The following is a 17,538-nucleotide window of genomic DNA, read 5'->3' on the forward strand; positions in this document are numbered from 1 at the left end:
CACATATCCCCCCTATGCCATCATGTGCTTTTATAAAAGCACCTCTTTACCTCATTTCTCTTTAGGGTTTTGAGTTTTCAAAGAGTTAAGGAGGAAGTGAGAGAGAGCATCAAATCTCTCACATCCTAGTAGGCTAAAAAATGGGTCCATCAAGGAGGTGTTGCTAGCACCACATCGCCTTCTTGTGTATCATCATCCATTCCAAAGAAGAGCTGAGAGTGGAGTCTTTGGAGGTCATTATTTTGTGACTTGGAGAAGAAGAAGAAAATGGATCTTATCACCATCCTTTGGTGGAATACTTGGGTTGGTCTCAAGTTACACTCCAAGGGTGAGTTCCTCTCCATCTTTCTCTTCTCTTACTTTCTTGCAAAGTAGTTAATGTAGCACATCAACCCTCTTGAGCTTTGAGATCCTTTTAAAGGTTTTGACTTTGGGCTCTAGTTTTGTATGAAGTCTTTCGTTGCACAACTTGTAAAATTTCATTGTCTACATGCCTTAATGAACCTATATTTTTATGAAAAATCCAATCTTTCCTTCGAGTGGTATCAAGAACCAAATGTTCAAAGGTTGATGCGCCTCATGGGTTTTCGAAAAGAATATGGGATTGATTTTTTAAATGCTTTAATATATGTGTTGATTTGGAGCCTATGATTGTATGAATTTTTGTAAACCACATGTTATAAGAGTTATAAAGGTGGTAGAGGCATGAAATGAAAAGGCACGAGCATGAACACAACACAATAGAGGGGCTCACGACATAAAGGGTATTTTTTTGTCTTTTTATGTGTTTGTTTCATCTTCCCATGAAAGTATGTTGTTTGATATAGTTGTCTTAGTTGATGCCGTGAAAAACTGTAAAGACCTGAATTTTTAAAAGTATATATATTTGGGGATTAAATGTTTTGCTATCTATTTAGTTATAATTTATACATATTTAAATTGATTATATATATATATAGTTGTCTTGGTACATGTTATACTTTCATAAATTGACAGGACCCACCCTAGATTCCCCCTCGGAATCAGTGACGAACCTTGCTTTCTGTCGAACATCTACCCGATGTCAGACCCACTTTACTAAAAATCGTGTAGCCCTACTTTAAACGGATAAACAGTTTGACTTCTACCGAAATTTTAGTAGTCTCCCGTCATGGCCTATGGCACACTCGACCAAAAGTGCCCGGATCTTTACCACACGCTGGAAAATCCAACGCCACGTGAATAAAGTACTAGTACCCAAGTAAGCCCACATGCCAAAAAATCCAACGCCACGTGGGGTAAAGTAACCAATATCCAAGGGGAGGTACATAGAGTGGTGCTAAAAGCACTCCAATATAACGTATTCCACATCCCAACTCACATACAATAACCATATCCCTAATTCCAAATATTCCAATATACCTAATCCCATATACACAGACATCTCGACATTAATAGTGTCTATAACTCAATATCAAAATATTTATACATAATATAGATCACAAACTCCCTTACAATAATCTTTCCAATAACATAGCGGAGTTCCCTGACTCGTTTTCACAAATATCCAAATCAAATTATCCCATATATCATATCCATAACTCAAACTATTCATAAACTCCAATAATTCCTTAAAATACTACAATCCACAAAATAAACAATATTATAATTTCATAAACTCAATAATCAAACTAGTCCAAATTATATAAATATCCAATACAATCCATAAAATACTTTCATAATCAAACCCCATATCACCCAATCCATATACTTTAATAATAACCATAATAACAATAATAATTCCTGGGAAACTCATGTCACATTCCGATAAAATTATAATAAAAAAGCCAAAATTCGTTTACTTTATAAATAACAATAAGTTCTAGTAATCCCATAAGATACTATAAAACCATAGTCAAAATATATATCAAATCCCAATAAACCAAATAAGCCAAGTTCTAAATCCAATCTCACTTATGCATGCAATTCCATATTTGAAAAACAATGCACATTTAAAAACAAATGTCCACTCACAACAGGTCCACGTTGCTCAATCCTAAGGGAGCTCTTCCTCTGGAATACGTGAAGCAAGAGTACCTAATCGAGAGAATAAACGGACTTAATTAATATGCGTACCCAATAACGAATTTTAACTCAAACATTAGTTCCCGGGTCCCAAACTAAGTGTACATGACTACTGGAGAGTTTCTAAGGAAAATCTAACGCCTTTTGAAAGTTGGAACAACCTTGGAAGACTCACGGTCAATCGGGTAGTCAAACGGGCCCGTAGGGCCTACGACGTCCGATTTCCGATCTAAAAGTTCCTATGGATCTAACAAAGCTCACTAAACAAGTCCTGTAAGTTTAGACTTGATCGAACAGTCGGATGTTAGCCAATCGCATGATCAGATGGCAATCACTTCGCCTAACACTAGAATCATTAATTCGGGGTAACCGGACTTCGATTCTCGATCCATAAGTTCCTACATGATCCTAGAGGTACATAGAATAACATATTTGAAATTGGGACTGATCGAACTGTCTGAACCTATCGAACCCGGATATCCCATATTACATGCAATATCTGTTCAACTGTCAAACGATAGCCAATTCCAAATCCGAGCATATCATCCTGCTCAGGACGACAAGGGATAATTTTAGAATAGCATGTGGATGTCTTAAGAAAAATTTGACGACAAAAAATTCTCAAAACACCCTACAATACCTATACCAAAACAGCAAGTGCAACTAGAGGAGTAATTTTGGTTCTTGGACCACGGCCAAAAAGTGGCCGGAGCAAGCCAGATCGAACCCAAATCGTGAGCCCTAAGTGGGTGTTTTGAAAGAGCTCTAAAACCTCAAATCGATCCTAGATACCCATATTATCAGCTAGACATGTCAAGGGGATGAAGAACCATACCTTGGTCGATGGAAATGGTCGCTAAAATCGTTGAAAATGACATCGAAAAAACTGAAACTTTCAATCGATACTTCGACTATCCTGGTGGTTTCTGAGCTATGAAAAGTAGTGGGTTGTGTAGAGGAGGAAGAGGCTTCCGTTGCAATAAGAATCGTCGGATTTGGTCCCCAAACGGCTAGGAAATCGCTGCCTGAAGAATCGATGTCACAAGGAGAAGAGAGATAGAGAAAGAGAGAGAGAGAGAGAGAGAGAGAGAGAGAGAGAGAGCTAATTTGTTTTAAAACTCATCTTCAAAAAATTAACGGTTGTGCCACTGCACTTTTGTTAACCACAACTTCTTCGTTATAACTCCGATTTGAGCCCACAACGTGTCTACGAACTCGTGAGAGCGAGCTCTATGCAATGGTGCCACTCTAATTCCCAAAATCATTCCGGCTTAAAAAGTGACTAGAGTGCTCCTACCCCAAGCGCAAAATTGTAAATTCAGAAAAAGAAATAAATTGAATAAAACGATTAAACTGGGTCGGGGGTGTTACACGTTGAGGGATCCCTCAAATAAGCTTATCTGATGGAAACTCTTGTAGGACCCACTCCGCATTATATTTCACTAATCTAAACAGTGTATTTTGTGGATATTCATTCAAAAATCATCTCTACGAAAATCACTTTAATCCGATATCATTTGACTACTCAATTAAATTATTGAAATTTAAGTACTTTCTTGAAGCACCATCTGGATTGATTTTGTTGGTCTTAATTAGATACCTTAATGATTTTCAATTTGCATGAATTTTTGCAAGGATTATCTATGAATGAAGATGTGAATAATAGATGATTTAGATTTTTTTTTTTTTTTGGGTAGGGAACCTTAAAGGGTGTCCTTCATTTTCCAAAAAGTAGAAGGAAAGAAATTTAAACTTATTGATCTACCCTTATGAGTGCACAAGAATGATGTAGAGCGTATGACAAGTCCAAGTATTGTTCCCACGAGGATTCCAAATTAATCTAATTTTCAGAGACCTAAAATTAAATATAACTAATACGAAAGTGAATTTATAGAGATTGTTGTAGTGAAAGTTTATGAAACAAACAAGAAATTAATCAAAGCAATTGAGAATAAAAACGTTGAATTTTAAGGTTGAAAAACAATGATGAAGGTCTAGGGTCTCGTAATCAACCACAAGCAATCCAAGTTAGATTTCAATGCATTCAACAAATTCTTTCAATTATTCAGATGATAATTCCGTATCTAAGTCCTTCTCGGGCACTTAGACCATAGTTTTTCCTAAGTGTAAGATTTCGTTCAAACAAAGATCATATACCCTTACTTGTAATCTCTCCTAGTTAAGGCATGAATTTAACAAGTAGGATTCATTACGGTTTAGAAAACAAGAGAACCAAGCAAACCATTACTCTTCGTCAAAAAATAATGTAATTCACCATTACTCTTCAAATTCACTAGATGCAAAGCCCTAAGGTGGTCAGTCAAAGAACTTAAACACTAGCAACAATTAAAATAGTGATTAAGCATTCACCTAAAAGAAACTAAGAATCCATTAAATAACATTACAAATCATAATTATCTATGCTCGGGCCCTCGCCCTAGAGAATAATTTAGTTACTCATGTTCAAAGAAAACATAATAAAAAATCTAGAAAACATAAAATAAAACATATAGATGGTGATGATGCTCAAGAACTTGACGATGACAGCAGCTCTTTGACTCTCCTTCAATTCCAGCATCAAGGTTTTTCTGATCTTCTTTAAATAAGGAACAAATCTTCTTTTGACTTGGTAACTCAACTTTCCTAGTTTGGCTTCAATTGTCTTTGATGAGTTGACATCCAAAATCCTACTAAATATAAGATGAGACCTCAGAAAAGAACCTCATATCCTTATAGACATTTCCCAAACGCAATTGACATAAATTTGGCTCACTGTTTTCTCAAGGACGTGCTTAATCTCCCTATTGGAAACTTCAACTTGGCCACTTGTGTGTGGGTGGTAGGGAATAACACCTTTATGTGTGATATTATACTTCTGCATAAGAGCGTCGAACGAATTATTGATAAAGTGGGAGCCTCCATGACAAATGATATCAAGCGAGATACCAAGACGGATAAAGACATATTCTTTCAAGAAGTTCAACACCACCTTGTGATCATTAATCTGTGTGGGCAGCACCTCAACCCATTTAGAAATGTAATCCACGACAACAATAATGTAGAGATAACCATGAGATATAGGGAAAGGGCCCATGAAATCGATGCCCCAAACATCAAACAACTTAACTTCCAAAATATTGGTTAAAGGCATATGCGATCTTGAGGATAAGTTGCCCGTTCTTTGGCACCTATCGCATGTAATAACAAAATAGTGTGCATCTTTAAATAAAGTATGCCAATAAAATCCACTATGCAATACCTTTAAAGCCGTCTTATTTAAAAAATGCCCAACGTAAGCATATGAGTGACAAAACTTCAAGATACTTTAAACTTCACTTTGAGGAACACATATTCGAATGATTTGATCAGGGTAATGCTGGAAGAGGTACATATCATCCAAATAGTAGTGTCACACATGGGAGAGGAAGTGCTTCCTTTGTTGCTTGTCCCAATATGTCGAAATAAACTTTTGTGCTAGGTAATTTACTATGTCGGCGTACCAACGAAGTTGTTCGATAGAGAAGAGTTACTCATGTGGAAATGATTCATTTATAAGGAGCTCTCCACGTTCTTAAACCAATCTCGAAAGGTGGTCGGTGACGACATTTTCAGTCCCCTTTTTGTCTTTGATGTTAAGATTGAATTCTTGCAAGAGGAGAATCTACATTAGAAGTCGTGGATTTGTATCTTTTTTTGTTAATAAGTATCGAAGTGCTGTGTGATGAGAGAATATAGTCACCATAGACCGGATCAAATTGCTTTGAAACTTCTCCAATGCAAACACTACTACTAGTAGGTCACACACTCTTCATTAAAGTCAAAAACTCAATCTTTAACAAGCGGATCACACAAGGGTTTTGTGACTTTCGAGAAATCCTTGATAAATCTTCTGTAATAGCCTGCATGTCCAAGAAAAGATCGAACTTTCTTAACTGAAGTTAGAGGAGGAAGCTTCGAAATGAGCTCTACCTTGACGCTATCCACTTCAATGCATTGAGAGGAGATGAAATGGCTGAGAACTATTCTCTTTTTTACCCAATTTAAGATCAAATTGGTTTCTTGACACCATTGGAATGAAATATGGTCGAGGCATTGATAACCTGAGAAGTCATCCATAAACATTTCAATAAACCTCTCCACCGTTTCTGAAAATATGCTCATATGCATCTTTCGATATGTGAAGGTGCCAAAGCGACATATAAATGTTGTCTTGTCTTGATGTTCTAGAGCTATTGGAATTTTAATATACCTTGAATACCCACCGATAAAACAATAATGACTATTGAGATAAAAAAAATCATCAAAGTAAATAATATCCTTTATATATATATATATATAAAAAGATAAATGCAAGCCAGTATGTGTTCCCAAAATTTTGGTATATGTGTCGTGTTTCAAAATTGTGGATATAAAAGATAATAGGCCTAAAAATGAGGTTGAATCCTATCAGCAGTTATTTGAAATTCAAAAGTGTTGATTGCCCAAGGGAGGCTTATCCAGTTGGTTTATAAAAAGGTTAAAACAGAAAAAGAAGAAAAAGGAGGGGAAAGATAAAAGAAAAAGACGGCTGGTAAAATTACAGCAGTACAAAGAAGAGGAAAAAATTGCTACAAGTATACCATCATCTCCATTTTCTTTTATGTGTTAGGCATAATGTGCCACGAAGCCATGGGTGAGAAACCCATAAATCATTGGATGAAAATCTATGGGTGAGAACCCCGAAATCATTTGGATGCAAATCCATGGGGGAGTAACCCTGAAATTGTTTGGATGTAAAAATCCATATGTGTGAGAAACCCATAACTTCTGAGGAAGAAAAAAATTCTAGGCATGTCCTGGAAAAATGGGTTTAGGATAGTTAGCAAACAAAATAAAAGGGGTCTTTACTTTTGTCATGTTGCTTCTTTTTCTCTCTACCTGAATAAGCTGCAAATGAAAAAATGGGAAGTTAATTCTCTACCACCAAGTGTAGCAAAAAAAGGAAAAAAAATAACTGAAGCAAAATACTGGGTGTAATCCGGTAGCAGATACAAAGAAGAAATGGGTTATACCTCTGCCGTTGGACAATCTAATCAACTCTCTCCCTCTTTGTTTTTAAAAAAACACACTAATTCTTTGTGCATGAGTATGCTACTCCGAAACATAAAAAAGAAATTAGTTGTTAGCATATAAACATAACAAGAAGAAAAATCAGCAAAAAAAAAAAAAAGGAAGAAGAAGAAGGAAAGTTGGAAGGAGGAGGCCATGTTGCGTGGCCCATTCTTGGATGAATTCTTCACTTTGTGTTTGTGTGCAAACAGCCAAAGCAAAAGAATATGTATTTGTGTGCAAACCTGACAGTCAAAACAAAAGGAAAATGAGCCAGCAAAAATAAGAAAAAGAAAGAAAGAGGTTGACGCCTCTTTTTTTGTGCGATTTGACAAAGAGAAAAGTATGCATACCTTTTATTGGAGTAACAACAATGCTCTCTAGGAGGGGTTTCACTACGAAGCAAAAAAAAAAAAAAAGAATAAAATAGTAGAGGGCTTGACAAGATAAAAGAATTTGCTTTAAACAGAGGAAAGTCTCGTGCAATTGTTCTCCAAGATTATAAAGGCTACAATTCCTTCACGTCTCCAATTCCTAAAGTCCCAATTGGAGTATGATTGGTTTAGCTAGAAGATGAGTCTCACACAGGTTGGTGATGTTTCACGAAGGCCACTGATTGATTCTCAAAAGCCCAAAATGTTTGATGGGTTGTTCTCATTGCCCATTAAAATTACAGAGGCCCAAACTGTTTAATGGATCAATTTTAAAATCCACAAAGCCATATTTGGGTCTAAATGTAAATGTCAATTGTAGAAAATTAGTGGTTCATCAAAATTACTCATTACTTTTCTTAGACATTGACAATAAGAAAATTGTACAAAACCATCCAATTTTTTCTATGGGTCATCTACCTATGAAAATTTCAAAATCTCCAAATTGTCTCAAAGACACAAATTCTTAAATTAATGGGCCACACTTACCCATTAATTTCAAAATCTTCTGAACTACGTTGGTTTGATCCATTCGAAAGTGTATGTAGGTAATCTAGAGACTCAATCTAGATGCAACCACCCAAATCTTAAATCCCAACAGAATCCCTAGTTTATTCTTAACGAAATTCGCCCCAAACACAATTCCTTATTGAATCCCTATTTTACTCAGCTAAATACACTCAAACACTCCTCAATACAATTCAAATCAAATTTTCCTTGCAATGAGTCATTTATTCATTGTAATTCTTTGAACTATGAGTGGTTTGATTCCCGTAAGGGATACATAGGCACCATGAGGTTCGACTTAGGAGCGGTCGCAAAACCAAACACACATGTTCTGTTTCTTTATGATAGAATCAAATGATGTTCCCTTGAAGCAAGAAATTGTAATTCAGAGACACCGCATCTCGAATGGGCTGAACCTAAAGTAATTAAACCTCATTGTTTAATTAGTGACGGTGAAATTATGTTGAGAGGTTCACATTTTTCTTCAATAATGACTATGGCCCGCAAGTCTCTCTTAGGCTTGATTCGATGAATGTTTTCTCTATAATGCGATCCATAACTTTGACATGAAAACAATCTTAAAGGTTTAGGGGTCTCTTCAAAGCTTCAAAAACCTGAAAGTTGACAGTAATATGTTGCACAATCATGGTTAGTAAACCTGATTTAACATCAATTTTCATACCTGCTATAGCCATGAAGGTTCTACCATTGATGAGAGGGAGTTCACGACCCGCAATTTCAACTTCTTCCATATCCAAGATGACAAAGTCAGCGGGGAGGATAAATTGATCAACATGAATAAGTACATCTTCAACAATCCTTCTTAAGTACTTCATAGAGCTATCCTCGAATTACAAAGAGATAGAGATATGATTCAATTCCCCTAGCCCAAGGTGTTCATATACCGAATAAGGCATTAAGTTCACACTTGCTCCTAAATCAAGCAAAGTTTTGTTGAACTTTCTTTCTCCAATGATACATGGGATTATAAAACTCCCCAAGATCCTGAAGCTTGGGTGGCAACTTTCTTTGAAGTACAACACTCACATTGTTAGATAACATCACTTTTTCATGCTCTGCGAACCTCATTTTGTTGGTGCAATCCTTTAAAAACTTTGCATATGACAGTATTTGTTTGATAGCCTCAAGCAAAGGGATATTAATTTATACCTTATTTCCTTTATACTTGTCTTTTTGAACTTCTCTCCCATATTGAGGGAAGGGTAGAGGACCGTGAGTGTCTGCGTTTTGAGTAGGAAGAGTATGGTTCGCAGACTCGGCGTGACTATTAGACTTCAAGGAGTCTTCAGACTGCTTATCAAACAACTGCCTTGTTTTTGTCATGACCTCGTCTTCTTCTTTATGAGTGATCTTTGGATTTTCAATCTTATTATCAATGACTTTTCCATTTCTTAAAGTGGTAACAACTTGAACTTGATCATGATTTCTAGAATTAGCTTTGTTTGGCTTGGAAATTGACCTTGTGCTCTCTCTAATATGTTTAGAGTAGTAGCTATTTGCATTGAATCTTTTCCAACACCAATTGACTCTGTTTAAGTGATACAACCTCTTATTCATATATTTCTGATTTCTTCAAAAGTTGAGGTAGCACTTCCTTAATAAAAGGATCTTCTTATTGTGTGGGAGGAGCTTAGTAAGGTTGCTGGTACGGCTTTGAGGAATTGGAAGTTCCCATTTGTATTCTGTCAATTGCTCCAAGAGAAGTTTGGGTGTTGTCTCCACCCTAGGTTATAGGTATTGGAATAATTATCATTTCAAGGCCTTCCATTGAATGCATTAACTTCTTGCATATCATCTAAAGTAGAATTTGAGGGGCATCTTGCAGTGTCATGGTCGATACTAGCATGCAAAGTACAAGGATGCGTTGTTATTTGTTCACGAATGGCGTATGAGAGCTCCAACTTGTGCTCTCAAACCCGTGCTTGCACGAACTTCGTAGATGCCTTCTTTCCTTATCAATGATGCAGGTGTGACTCCTTGATGTTTTATTGGAAAGTCTCAATGCTCATAGATTTCACAAATTGTCTCAAATGCATTTAGGACTTTATCTGTTGTCTTATCCATTAAGCTTTCATCAACTGTTGAATCTATCATGCTCCTGCTTTGAGGGTTCAACCCTATATAAAAGTAGTGGACTTTTTCTAGGTATTGAAACCATGATGAGAGCATTGAAGGAACAAATCCTTATATATTTCCTAACATTCATGAAATTATTTACCCTTTTGTGGATGAAAACTCATAATATTTGTTGTCAAAGCATTGCTTTTACTAGCAGGGATAAATTTTGAAAGAAATTTCTTAGATAAATTAGTCCAAGAATTTGTGGATGCTTCTAAAAGAGAGTCTGACCAGTTTGTTGCTTTATCCCTTAGGGAAAATGAGAACAATCGTAGTCGAATTTGCTCTTCACTAACACCACCATAGTTGAATATGGAGCATATGGTAAAGAATGTCTTAAGATGATGGTAAGAATTTTCCTCCTCTTTCACATGATAAATAGGTAGAAGTTGAATGGTTGCATGGTGAATTTCGAATCAATGTGTTTTCAGAGGCAAAAAGATGCAAGACGGTGCATTTTACTTCGCTGGGTATTGTAGTCCCTAAGACGTCTTAGTAGTTGTTGTGGCAGTGGTGGTGAGTTATCTCCATCATAGAAACTAGATCACCTGTAGCAAGGATTGGTAAAGAAACGGCATTTGAAGCTTTCGTACCGTACGCTCGAGCTCTAGATCGATGGGAATTAGCTCTAATTTGAGAGAACGCCTCTCTTGCATACAATTTTTAGAAATTAGGTTTTTGTACCTGCAACAAAGGCAAATAGTTGTTTAAATAAGAAAAGAATAATACAATTGGGGTACGAAATCAACAAAACCCAAATGAAATTGTAAAGGAAATGAAAAATTGAAGCCTGGGTTAGATTGGGAAGATGATTCCCAATCGAAGAAGTAGAAGGAGAACGTGAATGAGTCTCCTTTCTTTTTGCAAAGATTCCCCTAGCTCAAATTGAATAAGAGAATTGGATTGGGCATGATGATTCCTAATTGGTATAGGGAGAACGTGAATGAACGATTGGTGAAACCATTTCTCCAATTTGAGCTTAAGTGAAGTTGCAGTTGTCCAATTGGAACCAATGAGTGGATGCGTGAAAGATTCGCTCTTTTTCTCTTTTTGCTTTTCGCAACTTTCATTTTGTTGGCTACATCCTCTTCTTTGTGTTGCTAGAATGAAGCTTGGTGGGTTTGGAGTAGCTATGATGTTACCAATTCGAAAAAGAAGTTCTCCAATTAGTGGGTTTGGAAGTCTCCAATTGGAATAAGGATTTCTCCTTTTGCTTTTTACGACTTGCTATTTTCCAATTTGTTGTTGCATGTTTCCTTATAGTTCTAGTTTTCTTTTTCTTTTCGAATCTTGTATTACCTGAAACCAAAACAACTTTAAGAGAAAAGTTAATAATAAAAATAGTAAAATAAGAAACAAAATAGAAAGTAAAAAAATAAAACACAAAACTAACTAGAAAATAAACTCAATTAGAGGTAAATTAGGAATCCAAATGTTAAACTAATTTAGGAATCCCCGACAACAACATCAAAAACTTGATATGTCCTTGCAAGTGTATACTAATTTAGGAATCCAAATGTTATACTAATTTAGGAAGCTGCTTATGCTGTGTTTTGAAAATAATGAGCTGTAAAGTCAAACAATTCTATGTTTTGTAAACATTATTTTCAAATTGTTGTTAGTATAAAAAGCAGTGTCAAAAAGGTTTGGTAAATTTTAATATAAAACTGTTGTAATTGTAGATAATGACTAAAACATGCATGATGTTGATAGTGTTATGTGCTAACTATGTGGTGGTGGTGGTGGTGGTGGTGGTGGTGATGGTGGTGATGATGGTAATGGAGCTGGTGGTGGTGGAGATGGTTTTGTTGATATAAGTGGAGGTGGAGTTAATGGTTGTGGTGGAGGTGTTGGTGGTGGGGTGGTGTTACAGGTGGAGGTGGTAGTGGTGGTGGTAGTGGAGGAGCAGTTGCGGTGGTGTTAGTGGTGGTGGAGAAGTTAGTGGAGGAAGAGGTGGTGGTGGTGGTGATGGAGGTGGAGGTGGAGGTGATGGTGGTGGTGGTAGATAATGGCATTTTAAAAATTAATGATGGTAGTATGGGAATTAAAAAAATTCATTAAAAGTTATTCTCAGCTTCTTGTGAAAGCATCTTTCAAAAGCAACTTAGAAGTTGTTTCTGAAAGTTGCTGTTAGGAGGTCATTGCTTTTAAAATAATCAACCTATTTTATTTTTGCCAAACATGTTAAACTGCTTAATTCTAAAGTGAAGTTGATTTTTGGCCCCAAAAAAAAAAAAAATCTAAACAGGGCCTAAATCCTATGCTGCAAACCACTACCACGTCAACTACACCACCACGACCACTCTCACACCCTTAAATAATCTCATCTTCTTCTTTCCAGTCCACATATGAGGTTGGTGGTTTTTTTTTTCATTTTCAGAATTTCAATTTTTGTTGTTCATTTAATATTTCTAACATTTATTCTTCTTCTAGATGTTATTGATTGTTGCTTATTTTTTAACGCTCTTCAATATTGGTTGAAAGGGAAAATTGAGTGCTAAGCTTTTGTATTTTCTTTACAAACTTGTAAGTTCATTTGTCTCTTTATTGCGATTTTTGTGATGGCTCAAAGTTCAAATAATTTTATTCTTGTTGATTCCTAAAATCTGGCCATGGTGCCAACACAAACCACTTGCCCTCATTAATATGAGATAATTTTACCAAACCTCCAAATTTTAAATCCAGTGAACTTAAGGTTGTTTGCAATTATTGCTAACATGATTATGCATGTGATACCAAAATATGTGACACCTTTATCCAGGGTCAGCCTTGAGAATTTGAAGGCCTAGGGTAATATCAAAAATAGATCTGATGTATTTATACATCCACTCAATAAAAATTATTTAATTTTTATAAATCATTTCATTTTTATTGCATGTGTATGTATAAAGTATTAAAAAAACAGAAACTTTTATAAATAAATAATTAAAAAATTTTAGATATTAGACATATATAATTTATTTTCTATATATGAAAAAGGATTGAAAAAAAAATTTCAAAAACTGAAGTACTAAAGAAGAGTCGTTCACTTTGGCAAAAAAAAAAAAGAAAGCAACATTTACAATTGTGGGATTTGAAGTTTGATTAGAATTAAAACACTGTCTAAACCATTAGTGTTGAAGTCAACTTCATGAATAATGCTGCATTTATCTATATAAATATTAAAAACAAATTTGACCTCGTATAAATAAAAATAAAAAACTGGGGCCTTCCCTTGAGCTAGGGCCAGGCATGACTTCCCACACTGCCTCTACCTTGAAAAGCCACTTGGAGAATCAATGTAAAAGTACGCTTAACTGTAAAAAAACAAAAAAGTTCTTGCTTTTGAAAGGTCACTAGGAGGTTGGATTATTGGAAATAATCTCATGGTTGTAAGCTTTAGCAAAGAAGCTTGAAGAAAAACATTGGTTGTGATGATATGCTCTGATGAACTTCCTTTTAAAATTGTGGAGGGTTTTTAAAATTTTGTAGCTTGGCATGTCCTAAATTTGTTCTTCCTTCAGGTAGAACTATTGTTAGGGATGTGTATCCACTTTACGTGGAAGAAAAGAAAAGGTTGAAAAGTGTGTTTGCTTCTAATAAACTAAGAGTGTGCCTTACTAAGAACACATGTACATACCCTCAAAACACAAGTTACATGGTAATTATTACACACTTCTTTGGAAAATATTGGACATACCATAACAGAATTCTAAATTTCTATGTTATTGTTAATCACAAATGGTAAAGTATAGGGAAACTTATTGAAGCTTGTTTGCTTGACTGAGGCATTTAGAAAGTTGATAATGCTAGTGCGGATGATCTTGATGTGCAATAAACATGAAAAGGTAAATAAATGGAATCAATGTGTCTTTGATGGTGAGTTTATGAACTTGAGGTGTTGTGCACACAATGAATTTTATTGTGATCGAGGGGTTGAAGGATATGCATGCATACATTATAACCATTCTGAATGTTGTGAGGTATGTTCGGTCCAACCCCTCAAGATTTGAATAGTTTAAAGTTACTGCAGTGAAGGAGAAACTTGATTCAAAAGCACTTGTTTGTTTAGATGTTCCAACTAGGTAGAACTCTACTTATATGCTGCTTGATGCAACTATTATATTCCAAAAAAATTTGGAGAGGTTAGAGGAGGATGATGGGCAATATGTGAGTTACTTTTTGGATGTTATGGGTGGAAAAAAAATGGTAAAAAAAAAAGAGAGAAGGGTTGATTGGGAAAATGCTAAGGTTTTTAAAATCTTTTTATAATATTATTTACATGTTTAATGGTTCCTTGTGTGTGACTTCCAACATAACATTTTATGACATGTATGGCTTACAATCTGAGTTGAAAACTTTGAGTACGAGTGATGATCCTCTTTTAGGTAACATCATGAAAAACATGAAGACAAAATATGATAAATATTGAGGTTCAATGGAGTTTATTAACAATATTTTGATTAATGTTTTGTTCTTAATTCTAGATATTAGTTGGAATATGTTTCTGTAACATCTCACATCGACTAATGGAGAAGGGGTGATGTGCCTTATATGTACATGCCCACCTCCATCTAGTACGAGGCCTTTTGGGAGCTCACTAGCTTCGGAGTCATGGGAACTCCGAAGTTAAGTGAGTTAAGGCTAGAGCAATCCCAGGATGGGTGACCCACTAGGAAGTTGCTCGTGAGTTCCCAAAAACAAAACCGTGAGGGCAGAGAAGAGGGCTCAAAGAGGACAATATCATACTACGACGGAGCCGATCTCGAGATGTAACAATTTGGTATCAGAGCCACTCTGCCGTGTGGTGCTAGTGTGCCGACGAGGACATCGGGCCCCTAAAGGTGGTGGATTGTAATACCCCACATCGACCAACGGAGCAGGGGTGATGTGCCTTATATGTATATGCCCGCCTCCATCTAGCACGAGATCTTTTGGGAGCTCACTGACTTCAGAGTTATGGGAACTCCTAAATTAAGCGAGTTGAGGCTAGAGCAATCCCAGGATGGGTGACCCACTAGGAAGTTGCTCGTGAGTTCCCAGAAATAAAATCGTAAGGGCAGAAAGAAGAGCCCAAAACGGACAATATCGTGTTACGGCAGAGCCGATCCTGGGATGTGACGGTTTCTTTCTGCTTCAATGATGTGTATGATGTTGGTGTAAATAATGAGAAAGTGAGTGAGATCGAAAGTCTCTTGTTTCGTTTGTATGTCTTTTATTGTGCCTTGTTACTAGATGGTGGCCAGCCTTCTAATGATGTTGTTATTTCTAGTGTGATTGTTGTTCCAAAGGGTAATAATGATCATTATCAATCTACACGTCTTGCTCGGGTTGCACAAATGAGAGAACATAAAGATATAGTTTAAATAAAAAGTGTAGTTGATAGGTATGTGCTAGATTCTGCTGAGAATATTGAAAGTAAAGAAAAGTTTAACATGCTTAATTGGTGGAGGGTAAATCCCATTAGATATCATGTTTTATCAATTTTTGCTAGAGATGTATTTGATGTTCTGATTTCTATTGTGGCCTCCGAGTCACTTATTTGTGCACATAATTGGCTGCAATCTATTCTTATATCATTAAAGAGTGAACTATATTTTTGAAGTGATGGAATTTTATGAGCAAGTTAAGTCAGATATGTCATCTATATTATTAATTGGTTAGACTATATTTTTTGCTGTAATCTCATTATTCAGTTAATTACACTTTTTCATTTTATGTATAGGTGGGATCAATTTCATCAATAGCATAACTCTCTTAATTGAAGACTTTTAACCTTTGTTTTTAATATATTTCTATGTTTGTTTAGTGAATGAAGTGGTCTTGAGGTTTTATTAGGGCTGAGATTTTCTCCCGAGAAACTGAAAAACCGACCAAACCGACCCGAAAATTTAGGCCGAAAAACCGGCCTTTGTGGCATCGGTAGGTTTTGGGCCGATATTTTGGGCCGAGCCGATTAACTCGGTTGTCGAAGCAGTTATCAATTTTGAGACCCTACGATATACCGAACCGACCCGATATAATTAAAATTATATATATTTTAATTATATTTATATATACTATTAATGTAAACCATTGATTCTTGTTAATATAAAAGCCCCGAATAATCTAGATCGTCCAAATCTCCTCACCCTAATAGTCTGTCTCTTCTCTCCTTGAAAGCCATTCAATGCCTCACTCAGCCAGCCACCTTTTCACCATCCATCTATCTCTCTCTCTCAGATCAGTCGACGTCTCGACGACGCGACTCCACGACGGAATCAACACCACGCCTCTGCCACCTCTCCAAGTCGTTGTCATCCCCCAACCTCAATCAATCTCCATCTCTCCCTCTCTGTTCCTTTCTCTCTCTCTCTCTCTCTCTTAGTCTCTCGCTCTCTGTCTGTCTCTCCCTCTTCGTACCTCTCTTGCCGACGACGCCTCCTCCACCTGCAAACAGACATAACACAAGAGAGGTAAGTAATTTTTGATTTTGAGTTTCTTTTTGGGAATTTCGAATTAGGCTTTGGAATTTTAGGCTTGGGGCTTTCGGGTTTGGGGTTGTAATTGCAATTGGGGTTTCAATTTGAGCATTTATATTGTAAATTTGTGATATTTTAACCATTTTTATTTCATGGATTTAATTGACAGACTTGGAAAAAAAATGAGATGACAATCATTGTTTTGCTAGGGTGAACTAAGGCGGGTATTGAAAATTTTAACTTGTTTTATGTTTTTAAAAATATGTGTTTGATGTTTTTGTCTCTGTTTTAGGTTGTTTAAGTTGTTTAGAATCTGATTTAGATTTTTTAAGTTGTTTAGAATCTGATTAAGGTTGTTTTAACTTATTTAGAATGTGTTTTCATGTGTTTGGCTATGATTTATATAGTTTTAAGTATGTTTTGATATGAAATGTTATAGCTGGCTGTTGGTTAGGGTTTTAAATTTGCATTTGCTTTGTTTGAATTTTTTGGAATGGTTACAATTATGTTATAGCTGGCTGATTGGTTAGAATTTTGTTTGATTTATTATGTATGATAGGAAAATGGAGTCTAGCCAATCAAACACACCTAATGCCTCAATTAGTGCACCTACAATTGAACCCCAAACACAACCCCAAGCCCAACCACAATATCAAACACAACCTCAAACACAATCCCAAACACAAGGCCAAGAAGAAGTTGTGTCATCATCTCATTTAGGAGGGAAGAGAAAACCGAATAAGAGTATGGTATGGGATCACTGTACAAAAATTAGAAAGAAAGATGATATAGGGGTTGAGAGAATAATTGGGGTTTGCAATAGCAAAGCAAAGATGTTGGCGGATCCCAAGAGAAATGGGACAACTAGG

Source organism: Prunus mume, linkage group LG5 (genome assembly GCF_029339155.1).
Source record: "Prunus mume cultivar Tortuosa linkage group LG5, ASM2933915v1, whole genome shotgun sequence".
NCBI lineage: Eukaryota > Viridiplantae > Streptophyta > Magnoliopsida > Rosales > Rosaceae > Prunus > Prunus mume.